Consider the following 13785-nt stretch of genomic DNA (forward strand, 5'->3'; position numbering starts at 1 on the left):
GGGCAAAGATCATCCCTTCAATTTGTATATTTCCTAATTCACTTTCATGCACTGTTTTGATTTTGGGGTTGGGGTTTTTTTGTTTGTTTTCTTTAACTATCTGTGGTGGTTTAACCCCAGCCAGAAACTAAGCACCACCCAGCCACTCACTTGCTCCCCCCCAGTGGACTGGGTGAGACAACTGGAAGGAAAAAGTGAGAAAACTTGTGGGTCAAGATAAAAACAGTTTAATAGGTAAAGCAAAAGCTGCACAGGCAAGCAAAGCATTCATTCACAAAGGAATTCATTCACTGCTTCCCATCAGCAGGCAGGTTTTCAGCCATCTCCAGGAAAGAAGGGCTCCATCACGCCTAACAGTGATGTGGGAAGACAAATGTCATCGCTCTGAATGTCCCCCCTGCCTCCTTATTCTTCCCCCAACTTTATATGCTGAGCATGATGTCGTATGGTCTGGAACATCCCTTTGGTCAGTTGGGGTCAGCTGTCCCAGCTGTGTCCCCTCCCAAATCCTTGTGCACCCACAGCCTCGTCGCTGGTGGGGTGGGGTAAGAAGCAGAAAAAGCCTTGGCTCTGTGTAAGCACTGCTCAGCTGTAATGAAAACATCCCTGAATTATCAACACTGTTTTCAGCACAAATCCAGAACATAGCCCCATGCAAGCTACTGTGAAGAAAATTAACTCTATCCCAGCCAAAATCAGCACACTATCAAAGAAGTCTCCTATTAATAATATATTACTAATTTAACCTGCATTCTCTTGCCAGAAAAGGAAGAAAAAAACCACATTCCACACATACAAGACACTATATCCAACAAATAAATAAATAAATGAAAAATCATTGTGTCTACTAGTTCTGAAAGTCAATGTGCCTGTGAAAGACTGAATTGTTATCTCAAGCTGTTTGTCTCAAAGATTGTTAGATGTGAGAGACTGGACTGTCATCTCAAGCCATTCATCTCAAGGATTGTTTGAATTGTGAACTGCTTATCTGAAGCCCTTTGTCTCTGCAATGGCCTGTCTAAGCAGGACATTCCTCTGTCCATAAGGATGATTACCAGGCCACTGAGGCATCCAGGGGAGGAAATGGGCTGGAGCATGCAGGAATGTGGCGGCTACCATTCTCATGGAAACTGGAATGTGGAGGCTACCATTCTGATGGAAACTGTAGTCTTTGAGATAAGATACTGGTTTCTGGTGTTCATCACGTGAAGGTCGTGTGATAGATGAAACCTGCAGCGCGTGAACAGTGCATGAACAGTACATATGTGCATGTGTCCTGGTTTCAGCTGGGATAGAGTTAATTGTCTTCGTAGTAACTGGTACAGTGCTATGTTTTGAGTTCAGTATTTGAAGAATGTTGATAACACTGATGTTTTCAGTTGTTGCTCAGTAATGTTTAGACTATAGTCAAGGATTTTTCAGCTTCTCATGTCCAGTCAGCAAGAAGGCTGGACGGGCACAAGAAGTTGGCACAGGACACAGCCAGGGCACCTGACCCAACTGGCCAACGGTGTATTCCATACCATGGGACATCCCATCTAGTATAGGAACTGGGAAGTGGGGGTGGGGAATCGCCGCTGGGGGACTAGCTGGGTGTTGGTCAGCCGGTGGTGAGCAATTGCCCTGCGCATCATTTGTACATTCCAACCCTTTTATTACTACTGTTGTCATTTTATTAGTGTTATCATTATCGTTATTAGTTTCTTCTTTTCTGTTCTATTAAACCGTTCTTATCTCAATACACGAGTTTTACTTCTTTTTCCCAATTTTCTCCCCCATCCCACTGGATGGGGGGGAGCGAGTGAGTGGCTGCGTGGTGCTTAGTTGCTGGCTGGGGTTAAACCACAACAGCATGCATCATCGAAATATGCTCTATAAAAAAAATGTGGAGACAAGCCGTGGTGTGCACCCACCACCGAAGAACTGAAGACAGAAGACCAACAAGATGCCACTGGATCCATGGTGGTGACTATCCTTGCAACTCTATCCTGATTGCTTGCTTAATTTCTGCCTTTTCTTCCATTCTATCCTATCGCTACTATTTTCTACTTTTGATACTTTTGATACTAAAAACTCTTTGGGGTATATGGCATTTGACCTCGTTTGTGTCTTAGTCTCGCTCTTGGGATTATATCAAAACCTTCCCCGACATTGGATCGGGACAGAGCCTGAAAAGCATTCGCAGTTCTTTATTGCTCCTCTGCCTGAGCCAGGCAGCCTGAAGGGCAGCCCTGGCAGGGGCTCAGTGCTCTCAGCCCGCATTCACAAAGTTAACGTTGGACGGGCAGGAGCAGGCAGGCACCAGTTCAGCACTGGGGACAGGTACTCTCGTGGCAGGGGCAGGGCTGGCTGGGGTGGGGCTGCTGCGGAGCCGTACTCCCCTGGGGGTCTGCAGTGCTGGGCAGAGGGTGATACTGGGCATCCCTGTTTAACAAGGAAGGATGACCCCGTGGTTAAAGCAAAATGAGCTTTCTGCTCCATGATGAGAGTCCTCTGTGACTTTGAGAAATTCGTGTCAGCCTGCAGCCATAAATATTTATAGATGTCTCAGATGTATCAGGAGACTTAATGAATTGCAGTTGGGTATGGGAGTGGCAGTGAAGGAGGCTAAAAGCTGCAAAACCTCTTGGTTGTGTAGTAGGATTTCTTGATGACATGGTAGGGCAGGGATGGTATGGCCAGCTCTGCTCCCACTGCAGCTGCCCAGCTCACTTGAGTCAGTGACAGGTAGATGTCAAAATACCTTGAGGGATCTGGGCTTAGTTTGCCCTCCTTTTGAGTCCCAGACGATGGCAACTGGATCTGTGTGAGTGTCACAGCAGAGCTGACCTCTCTGGTACAGTCAGTCTGCGACACGGCTGATGACATGGAAACAGCCAGCAACAGCATCACCTGAGACTTGTTGGGAAGGCCTGTGATGAGTCTGAAATCCCTGGATCTAATATTTATGTTGGAGTTAAATTTTAGCATCTAAGGAGGGAAAAAAAAAACATTGCAATATGTCAATAGGTGTAAGTGTACGCTTCTAGCCATGAACCGCTTAGTTCACATTTTTTCTCTGTGTGTCCCTGGCAAGAAACAAGAGCAGTGCATAATACGTGCTAAACTTCTTTCCTTCACTAACTCATTGAACTTCAATGTCTTTGTCCAAAGTAAATGTTTGCTTGTTTACAATCAAACATATAAAACAAAGCTGTAGCTGGCAAGTAAAATATTATTCTGCCTCACTTTGAGACATCCTATTCCAGAGAAGGTGAATGACTTCAGTTACAGGTCGCATGCTAAGTAGCAAAGCAAAAGAGGATGAGTCCTGATTTCTCAGGAGGAGAAAGCAAAAAGGACAACATTATTGCTGAGGATCCTAACAAATCTTTATCTTATCCAAAGCCAAATGACAGCACACTCCGTTCCTTTGCCTGTTCTTGAAATTTGCTACAGATTTGTCACAATCTAAATCAGTGACTATCAAGCCCATGGCCAAGCAACTGCTTTCTTGGCTGACATCCTAGGGGCTGAAATAGAAATCCTGATAATTAAATGGCATAAACTTATCCTAGGAGGTAGTGAATTTTCTTGCTGTGTGTTCTGAGTCACTAACCTCAAAACAGAGAGGGCACTGAAAAATAAATAAATTTTAAAAAATAAATAAAAATAAACAATAAGTAAATAAAAATATGTATTGTTATAGTTTCTCTTGTTCCATCATCTTCGATGCTTTTTGCAAACCTGGACAATTTTCACAGCATTTTCTGACAGACAAAGAGCCCTGTAGTCCTCATAGGTATACATGTCCTCAAAGGTATATACAGCTAGACTGTTGCAATCATATATTGTCATGTCATGACTTCAGTTCTGAAGTAATATTTGTATTTTAAGAGGGTGAGGAGGCTAAAAGCTCATAGATGTTCTCCTAGACTGATTTTTTTTTTCCAGAGCATGTTCTTTCAGTCAGCCTTGCTTTTGGAAAACTCAGCCTACTATTACTGATCAGTGCACCAAATCTGTGCTACATATCTGCTGTGACTAGATATGACAACAGAGTATTGAGGTATCCTCTGGTTCTTACCCAGATGTAAAAGGCAGCCTCATCAGGAGCTGTGCTGGCAAAAGCTTTACATAATAATCCTTTTCACTCTATAATGACACATGTATAGCCACTGCAGTGTGAAAGCTCATCTGCCTACTGCTATCAATAGCTAACCAGCTCTGTGATACTAATTCAATCACTGGCAGCAGTTGCAAAAAAAATCCTTCACTGCCTACAGAAATGGGCACTCTTATTGAGCCAGATGACCAGACAATGTATAAAATTTTATTTATGGGTAAGTATGGTTACAGCTCCCAAGTATATTGGATGGGCCCATAAGTGTGACTTGAGTACTTGTAATTTGTCCTCTACACAAAACCTTGAAGTTTACCAAGTGAGCAGGATTTTGGCCTGTTACAATGATGCCAGCCTTGTCTTCTTTTTCACCTATGGTAATCTAATTTCATGGTCTTTATAAATGAAAATGCTATTTCTTCAGTCCATCTGCAATACTTAGCTCACCTGTTTCTTTCTCTTTTTTAGCAGATTATTTTGACAACACCCTGTAGGAAAAGAGTGTGATATTAGGATACTGAAGTGGCTGCATAGTGAGAATACAATGGCCCAGAAAATTACACGGAGGAAAATCAGAGGAAGCTGCTGAAGCTGGACACTGATGGGTAATACCTGCCCCTGGTGCTGGTCACTAATTGTTTTACACAGCTTCAGTGTATGGGTGAGAGGCAGGGAGAAAGACTTCTCCTGAACAGCTGGAGAAAATATTCAAAGAAATACATCACATGCACCAAGGCACACGCTCAATGATGAGCCGAGGTATTATTTAAGGGGTTTGGGGCATTTTTTGGAAGTGTATTGGTGATTTGAAGCAGAATTACTGAGTTTTCTGTGCTTATGCTCAGGCATACACACAAGACAACTTTATTTTGGTTTATGTTTTGATTTTAGTATACCTGTATGTATTTTGACATTTGTATGCTTTGATTTTATTACCATACAGGAGAGAATGGACTAAGAGAGGCCATTTCCATGAGCCATTTAATAAATCAGTGCAGTAAAGGTGGACATTTTGATGACCTATTTGAGATGCTGAACCATGAACGTAAACACATTAGCTGTGTCTCATTATACATAAAACAAACACATCAAGTTAAACGTCGTGAGTGGTAAATATATACATTCATATATTATTAACAAATGGTGTGCAAATTCAAAGCTCTTTGCAAAGCTCAGGGAAAGGAATGAGGTGGAGCACTCAGGCAAGCTTTGTGTTGGGAAGGTCATGGGCTTGCAGAGGACCGGGAAGGGGGGGAAGGAGACAGGGCTGCCCATGGGAGAGGAATGCTTGGTGCACAACGTCTTTCACCACGGAGGTGCAGGCAATGGTAGGGATCTGTATAAGGTCAGTAGAGGCTGCAGAGCAGCAGGCATAGGGGACAAAACAGAGTCCACAATGTGATCTCCAAGCCAGGAGTTGTAGGCTGTTTTTCCCTGAGTTTTAATATTCCATTACAGTGTGGTCAGGCCACCGCGCTTGTGCCTCCTATGATCCCAGGGAGCAGGGAGCATCTGGAGTATGTGACAGAAATGTGTAATTATCCCCAGCTGCACTACACTACCTAAAGAAGGACATCAAATTAGATTTTCCATTAGAGACAAAAGTCTGTATTGTCCCCCAGAATGATTCTTCTATGTTGTGATAGACACAACACCGCATCAGATCAGAACTTACTTGACGAATCTGCTTGATTAATAATTTTTTAACAGATATTACAGAGTCCGGCATGTTTAATAGTTTTCTCCACCATTTCAGTGAAATAAATACCCACAGCTGTAACTAAATAAGCAAGTCTTTGTATTTTCTCCTGCTGGATGTTTATTCCGTTTTTGTTTTAGCTGATGTTGTGGTTCCTTTTTCTTTTACTCATTATTCATGTGGCAGTTGTGTCAATTAGAGTAACTTGCATTTTATCCTAACATATATGAAGGATGGATCATTCCTGTCTCCAGCTATGCTTTTCTTTGCAGGTCAGTAGATAGTGTAGAATTGGTTAGGATCTAGATGTTCAACTTCATGTAAAATATTGCAATATAATTTTTTTCTGTTATGAAAAATATCTTCCTTTTTTGAAAGGTATTTAATACAAGGTTTTCAGGAATGTCCTTTTCTGATAACTTTCCTAAAATGCAAAAACAAGAACAGAGTTCAGTTTATGAATTTCATTTCAAATAATCATTTTGAAGAAAAAAACCCTCAAAAGATTCCATTATTGTCATTACCCACATTGCCATCACCCACCTCTGAAACATTTCATGTTATAGGTGAGGTTTTCCAAAACAAAGTTACAGAATAGTTGTCACTTTTTCAAAATGTTCCAACAAAGAAATGTGCATTTTTAGCACAAAAGGAGAAAGATGTTGTGACTGACTTCAGTAAGCTTTAAAATAAATTCTGCAAATTAAGAATCAAATTTTAGGGGGTACACATATCTTGAAAGTCTGTAGTTTTCTTTCTGTTTTCATGACAGCCATAAAAGAAAGGTGATGCAAGGTCATCCTCTCAACTAGGAATAAATCAGCATGAGCCTATAGAAAAGGTGCCGATGACAAAATCTGGATAATGCTAATTTTTATTCTGAGTGACAGGCTACTATGTTGTATGTACTTGTAGTGTGAAGGGATTCAGGGTGCTCCAGGTTTATCAGTTATCCTTCTAGCATTTGTGCATCAGGACTTGAGATGAAATCACATCTCAGGTTAACAATGAAAGTAAGGAAGCTGTATTTACAAGCACTGATTTGTTTTACAGCAGAGGTTGAGGTTTCATGGTTTAAAAATGCTAATAACTCAGCTGAAGAATTTTCAAAAGGTTAATTTTAAAAGTATTTCTTGTTGATTACAGAAGATTTAGGTAAAGGAGTAACTTTTATACATCTGTTTGCCTGAGCATCCATGTTGTTTATCCAATACAAAAGATGTCATTCTTGCTTGAGAGTTGCATATAAATGCAGGTAGTAAGGACTGCGCTTTTAATGTTTGGAATCAGGCTCTGAAATATATAAAATAGTAAGAAAGACAGGGCAAAGTTAAGGTGCCTTGTGAGGACTGGAAAACAACATTGTTGAAAGCATGTGGGGGCTGAAGTGCTTTGGTAGAACAGAGAGTGAAGTGGGGATTTTCACCACAGCTTTTGTCTGTTGCCCAGAACAAGGCAGCTGCAAGATAGAATAATGTGAACAATGATACTTTTTCACATGCTCAGACCGACAAACAAGCAAGCCCTATATCATCCCTCTCCCTCAGCTCTGAAGCCCTTGTGTGTCTTTTGGGCACCTGACAGAGCAGAAATGTCTCCTTACCCACAGGAGCCAGGCCAGCACCCTCACCTCTTCCTCTTCCCTTCTCAGCTCCAAGGCATTGCCTACAGGACAGCCCCCCACCATTGCTACTCTGATCCCTTATCATTTTTCTGCGGGTTAGCAGTAATGTCCCTGTGAAATATGAAAGCAGCACATTGATTTCATAATGGCTGTTGATAAAAACTAATGAACTGTTGCAGGTACTCAGCCACTATAGGTATAAGATATCAATGAGATGTTTAATGCAGTTGAATTGCTAAACACTTAAATTGCATCTTTTTGCATTCTGGCCCCCACCCAGCCTGCCTAAACTAATTTCACTACCTACAGTTGTTGCACAGCCAGACATCATGTGAATGTTTTTGTATATTAGCCCTGTGTTTGTTTTTGATCAGCTTACATGGCAAAGAAAACCAAGACAGGATGTTTTGAGTCTGTTTACCCAATTTTCATCTACTGCCAATAGTACACTGAACTGATTGAAATTTGAACAGAGATTATGCAGAGAAAGCAGGGTGGCATATGTTTCTGCTATAATTTTCACTTTCATAGCATATCTAAGATGAATTCTCTCCCCCCTCCCAAAACCATGAAGAATGAAGAGCCCTGTACTTGGGATGCAGCACCTGGGCCATGTGGGGAAGAGAAGTGGTTTTGTGGAAGACCAGGGCAAGTCATAGACATCAAGGACAAAACAGACAGGAACATCTCAAAGGATCTGTATGAGGACTGGGGATTTTTATTATTCATTGTCAGTCTCAGGGTTTTGTTTTTTCCATCCATCATTGTGGTATTGGAGTGGCCTCTGTGGAAAATGAATAGCAATGGCAAAGCCACAAACAGACTAACTGGAGACTCTAAGCCTCCCTTTTTAAGATTCAAGTAGAGTTTAAGGTTGGGTTTGCAAAGCTACTATTAGATGGAAAGAGAGCCAATTAGATTTTGAGACTGGAAATACTATTTCTTTTAGGGGTAAAAAGAAATCTCATACAGAACTTCCTATTTAATTAAAAAAAATATTTGCTTCAGCAAAGAGACATTTCTAAAGCAAACTTTTCTTTTCTTTCAAAATATTTCTGACAAATATCAAAATAAGTGTTTAGAAAATGTCACTTGGTTTTGATCCTTCCTGTTCTCTTCTTAGTGAAGACAGTAAAAGAAATGGTTGAAGTTATTTTCTCTCCTTCCTTAACTTAACTGAAACCTTTCATCATGCTTTTTGTCCTGTGGATAAAATGAAAAATGAGATAATCTGAGGAGAAAGTTTGCAAATCAGATTTATTTCCAGAGGCCAATGTGATCTTCAGAGCATAGCTTGAACAAAGTTGCTGTACCCTGATCTGTGTCTGCTTCTGGACCTGTAAATTGGAGCTAGCACTGTTTTCCTCAGGGAGTTGGCTGGACGACGAAGAGGGGCTTGTGTCATGCCTCCAGGATGCAAAGTGCTAAACTGTCATTTTTAATATATGTCTTTCAAACAGTCTATTTTTTTTTTCCCCTGACTCTGGTGATGATCAGTCTGGAGAGAATGGTGTATGTGGGTAAGACAGAGAGGGATTGCTGTGATCTCCTAGCAGAAATTAGATTTTCTTCAGGATGTGTCTCTATGGCTCACAAGCCCTAACTGCTAGCAAGGGTTTTCCCCCCATTGAGGAACCTAGGCCAGGGCACAAGCAACTGGGGAGACCTGGACCTCCTTCACTGCCAATCTGATGATAGCTTCCAAAGCCTTGCCTGGCAAGAGATCTGTTATACACTGCATAGCTCCAGGACATATTTCTATTCTGGGCTCTTACTCCATGTTTGTCACCCTTTTGCAAACTTTCCCTATCCCTTTTAAGCCTCTGTCATCATGGGATTAGGTCTCTGGATGCCCATTCCACCGTGAGCAATTAATCTCCATCAGCTCCACCCTTGCCCATTCTTGCAGTTCCTGCAAACCTTGTTCAGGCCTCCTCAAACCCAAGAAAAATGAGTCCCTGAATGACAGAGAGATTTCAAGGGGATATTTATTGATGGATTTGGAAAAATATTGAGGCTTGTATGATCTTGGTGGCCTTTGAACTGCCTTCAATCTCCCACCCTCCACACAACATAATCATTTCCCTGTGTGAAATGCTTAGCCTACCGTTTGTGAGGCTTTGATCAATTGAAGATGACGCATTCACAATGAATTTTTAAAACAATAAATGAAGAGTAAAGGGAGACATGCAGCTGAGCACCACCTGATGGTAAAGAGGGATCACTACCTTCCTCAGTGGTTGCAATGTTCAAACACCTTTGAATTTATGCTTGTTGGTCACTTAAAATTAGGAAATAGACACAAGCTGCTTAGTCACATCTCTCTTTACGGGTCTAGGTCCTGAAGGACTTACTGGAATTTTACTGAGTGAAGAAATACCCCACTTACTCAACACCAAGGAACTACTCTGGGCCCTACTTTGCACAGGAAAGGACAGAGAGGGGCCAAGCACCCCAAAAGGCTGCACTCCATGGCAGTGCAGCTCTAGTGGCCGGTGCATGGTGCCAGGTGAGTCCTGTTTTTCCTCCTGCTCATGTCTCTTCCTCACCTTTTTGAGAACTAAATACTGCAAATCTCATGGTAGAAAGACTTTCAGAGGGGTGACATAGTCAGTCAACATAATTACTATTGTGTGGAAAACTGATGCTTATGAACTTCTCAGTCATTTGGAGAAAATTGTTAGAAGAAGCAGTGACTGTAAAGGATCAAATGTGGCTCTGAAACAGGATGAAATTTCCTAGCAGCAAAGTTAAACACTGGGGAAGTACACAAGAGGAAGGGACAGCTCATTGTCACTTGAAGTCTTTAGGAAGATAGTAGGTATCCTTCAGTAAAATGTGCATCCTGAGAAAAAAACAGTCAGACAGCATGATATGGTTTGTGTAAAACTGGAAAAAAAGTCAATCCCAGTAGTAGCTCTGGCTTAAAGGTAATTTAAGCTTTAATTCACAAGCTGGACTGGCTCAGTCTGGGCTGGCTGAGAAAGGCTCTCACAGCTCCTCTGCATGTGCCCACAGCCCCTGTGCAGCTCCCTGCGCTGCCCAGAGTGTGAGCAGAAAACCTCATCAGTTTTGGCTTCTCTCAGTAAGACAGGCTGTTGTCTACACTTTTCTTTCCCCCTCACCCCTGAGTCACATACCCTAAAATTGCTTTTGGAGACCATATAACCCAGAACCTTGCAGCAGATGGCTGCTGACAGGGTATGTGTGCCCTTGGAAGGGGTACTTGAACAGAACAGGGCTTTTAATTTTTCTCCCACAAAGAATAAAATAGCAAATTAAGCATAAATTCAATGAAAATAAAAAAGATTATATAAAAAAAGAAAGAATAAAAGATTGAATAAAAGAGCTGAACAGATCCAAAAATTCAAAAAAACCCAAGAAGCATAATAATTTTTTTTGAAAAATCATATTGAGGTAAAGAAAAACAACCCAAACATATTTTTATTCTACCTAAACTATGTCTTCCCCCTTTATTTTTTTTTCAGTTCAAACATCAATGGAAAAAAACCACAAGCACCATACTTTCTGTCTTGTTCTGGGTAAGGCCTCTCTTCCTGTTTATTATTTGTCCTTGGATCTGTTCTTCCCACCATCATCAGGATTCTCTGCATCTTGTTTATCCAAGACTCTCAAAACACTTTCTTTATCTAATCTATTTTAAATGTGTTGAAGAACCCTTCATGGTAGCATCTCAGCACTGAACTCTAATCTAATCCATCAGCCAAGAGTCTAGTTGCTTTATAAACACTAATGGCCAGATGCTGTTGCCCTTTCCTCAGACTGAAATCAATTGCACTACTCAGTTTTGAATAAAGGTGTCAGAATCTGTCCCTCAGCTCATAATATCTAATTCTTATCATCATTTCACAGCTGGGGAAACTGAGATACTGTGAAGTAAAGCTGCCCAGGGTCACGCAGCAATTCATCTGAAAATAAGAAACCAGAAGTCCAAGCTCCCAGCCCCCAGTTCTCACCAGTGACTATGAGCAGTCAAATCGCTGCTCGAGGATTTGGCTTGTGTTTAATGCATACAATGCATTCAGACTTGTGCCTTCAGTAATAAAGGCTTAACTGTGAAATAAAAGTCTACAACCATCATGTTTACTTGACTGTCGGCTGCTAGCTGAATAGAAATTACTTTCTTGAGATCACCAGAAATTATAATAAAAAAAATTACAGTTGATCAGCTTTGTCCTCGCCTTGCAGTTACAAGGAGAGCAAGGTTAAAAATCAGAAATCAGGCTGCACTGCGCTCTCTGGATACTCTGCGCTACCTCTCATGTCATAAATGGCCACAGGACAAGGTGCCACTGTAGAAAAATAATTGCAGTTTATTGAAAAAGAAAAAGAAATAGTAATGATGAAAGTAATTCATGCATCTAAGAACAACTTTGGTTTGAAGGCATTTTGCTGGTATACATCATATTTTCTGGGGTTTTCTCCTCAATTTAAACATAACATGCATATATGAAACTTTAATATTCCTAGGAACATTTGCATGCAATCCAAGTTCTTCTCAAATTGCCTCCTTCTCTCCTTATTCTGAACCTGCTGTTGCAACCTTATGTCTGCAAGATATAGAGGGAAACAGAGGAAATACACGGCAGTTTTGAACTTCATATATTGCAGTTACATGACACCACACATTTAAGAAAGTAAAAAAAAAAATTACAAAAGCAGATTAATTTTATTATCTAGGTTTTTAGACACTGGGGAAAATGAGATTCAGACAGCAGGAAGAACTTGACTTTGCCCACACAAAATCACAAAATAATTTCCTGATTCTGTACGGTTATGTACCTTTCCTTCTCACAAGAAGACAAGCTTGCAGCTGATGTTTGGAGATGCTTTCTAAACAGAAAGCACACTCCAGAGAACAGGATGGGTGGATGGGACAATTGAACCACAACTCCTATGAGGCATAATTGTGTAGCATTTCAGAACAGAAATACCAGAGAGTAAAAAGCAAAACAACACACTTTCAGAACCAAGAGCACAACTACACAGCTGATTGCAAGTAAAAAGATCATCCTTTTCCCAAGTTTTGAATATGCTGGGTGTCAACCAGTTTCAGCCAAAGGCTGTAAAAGCTAGATTAGGATATTTCCTGAATTTTACCTACTATGCCTTGTTGAACAGTTGGTCTGACAAGCTCAAAGACAAGTGTCATGGCAGCATGACTGTTGGTTTTTTTCATGGTACCTGGCTTCTGCCTGACCTGCTCAGAGCACAAGCAGAGTTCATTCACCCTCTCCTTGCACATCCCTCTAAAGTGTACTCTGAGGTAAGAATTGACGAGTGCTCTCAGTTTCATAGACTGGGGTAGGAGTCTGGACAACACTGGAAAGCTGGTTCATTGGGATGAAACGACGGCTATTTTCTTTTGCTCTGCATCATTGGGATATTTAAAAATAGACCCTAGTAAGAATTTGCTGGTGTCAGAATCTTCTTTTTTTTCTGATATGAGGCTGTTCACCTGGAAAACCCCAGCTGTGTCAGGCCTGAGCATGGGATTCCTAAATGGTATTCAGAAAAAGAAGACAGAAAAAGTGGGAGTGGTGGAGCACTGCAGAATACCTAGTACAGAGCCCACTGTAACAAATGGATACCCTTTCATTGGCTTCACCTTTTTGCTTCTTTTTTTAAATTACAAATTGTTGCATTTAAAGGTAAGAAGATACAATTTGACCTTCTTGTCTGACTTCTAACAGCTAGATAATTTCACCAAGCAAACTTTGCATTGAATCTCTTTTGGAGACAGAGGTTTTCTGACTGACTCTTTGAAGAAAGTCTTTACTCACATGAGCAGATCTTGTGAAGTCTGTTCTTACCTGTAGTCTCCACCACTGCCTAAATGAGTCTGGGGAATATAGTCTGTTGTGAGGAGTTATCACCATCAATAAGCCCAGGTTGTTACGGGAGACAGAGCTATATGAAGGGATATACTTAAAATGCATTTAATACATGGAATGCCATCTTCTATTATAAAATTTGCCATTGTTCATACTTTCATAGATTCAATAAACCTGTAATTTTTATGCACTGCAAATAAGCTTCTTGAATTCAGTTGATAGCACAGCTGAACTGATGGTGGAGACAATTTTTTCTGTAAGCATAGACAACACCACACCACTAGGAATGGTGGTTAAAATCTGTTTGGGGCTGTAAAGACAAACCAAAAGGAAAAAGAAGGGAGAAATAAGATATGCATCTGTAATTACAACTGGCAGAAGAATGTGGTTTAATTCGTTTGACAGCAATAACACCAGAGATCTGCATAGCACCTTTTCTGTAAACATCGTCTGAATTAATCACAAGGAGACACAGTGTAATAATTGTATTTTATTAAAGCTGAAC

Source organism: Haliaeetus leucocephalus, unplaced genomic scaffold (assembly GCF_000737465.1).
Source record: "Haliaeetus leucocephalus isolate CR32 unplaced genomic scaffold, Haliaeetus_leucocephalus-4.0 Scaffold270, whole genome shotgun sequence".
NCBI lineage: Eukaryota > Metazoa > Chordata > Aves > Accipitriformes > Accipitridae > Haliaeetus > Haliaeetus leucocephalus.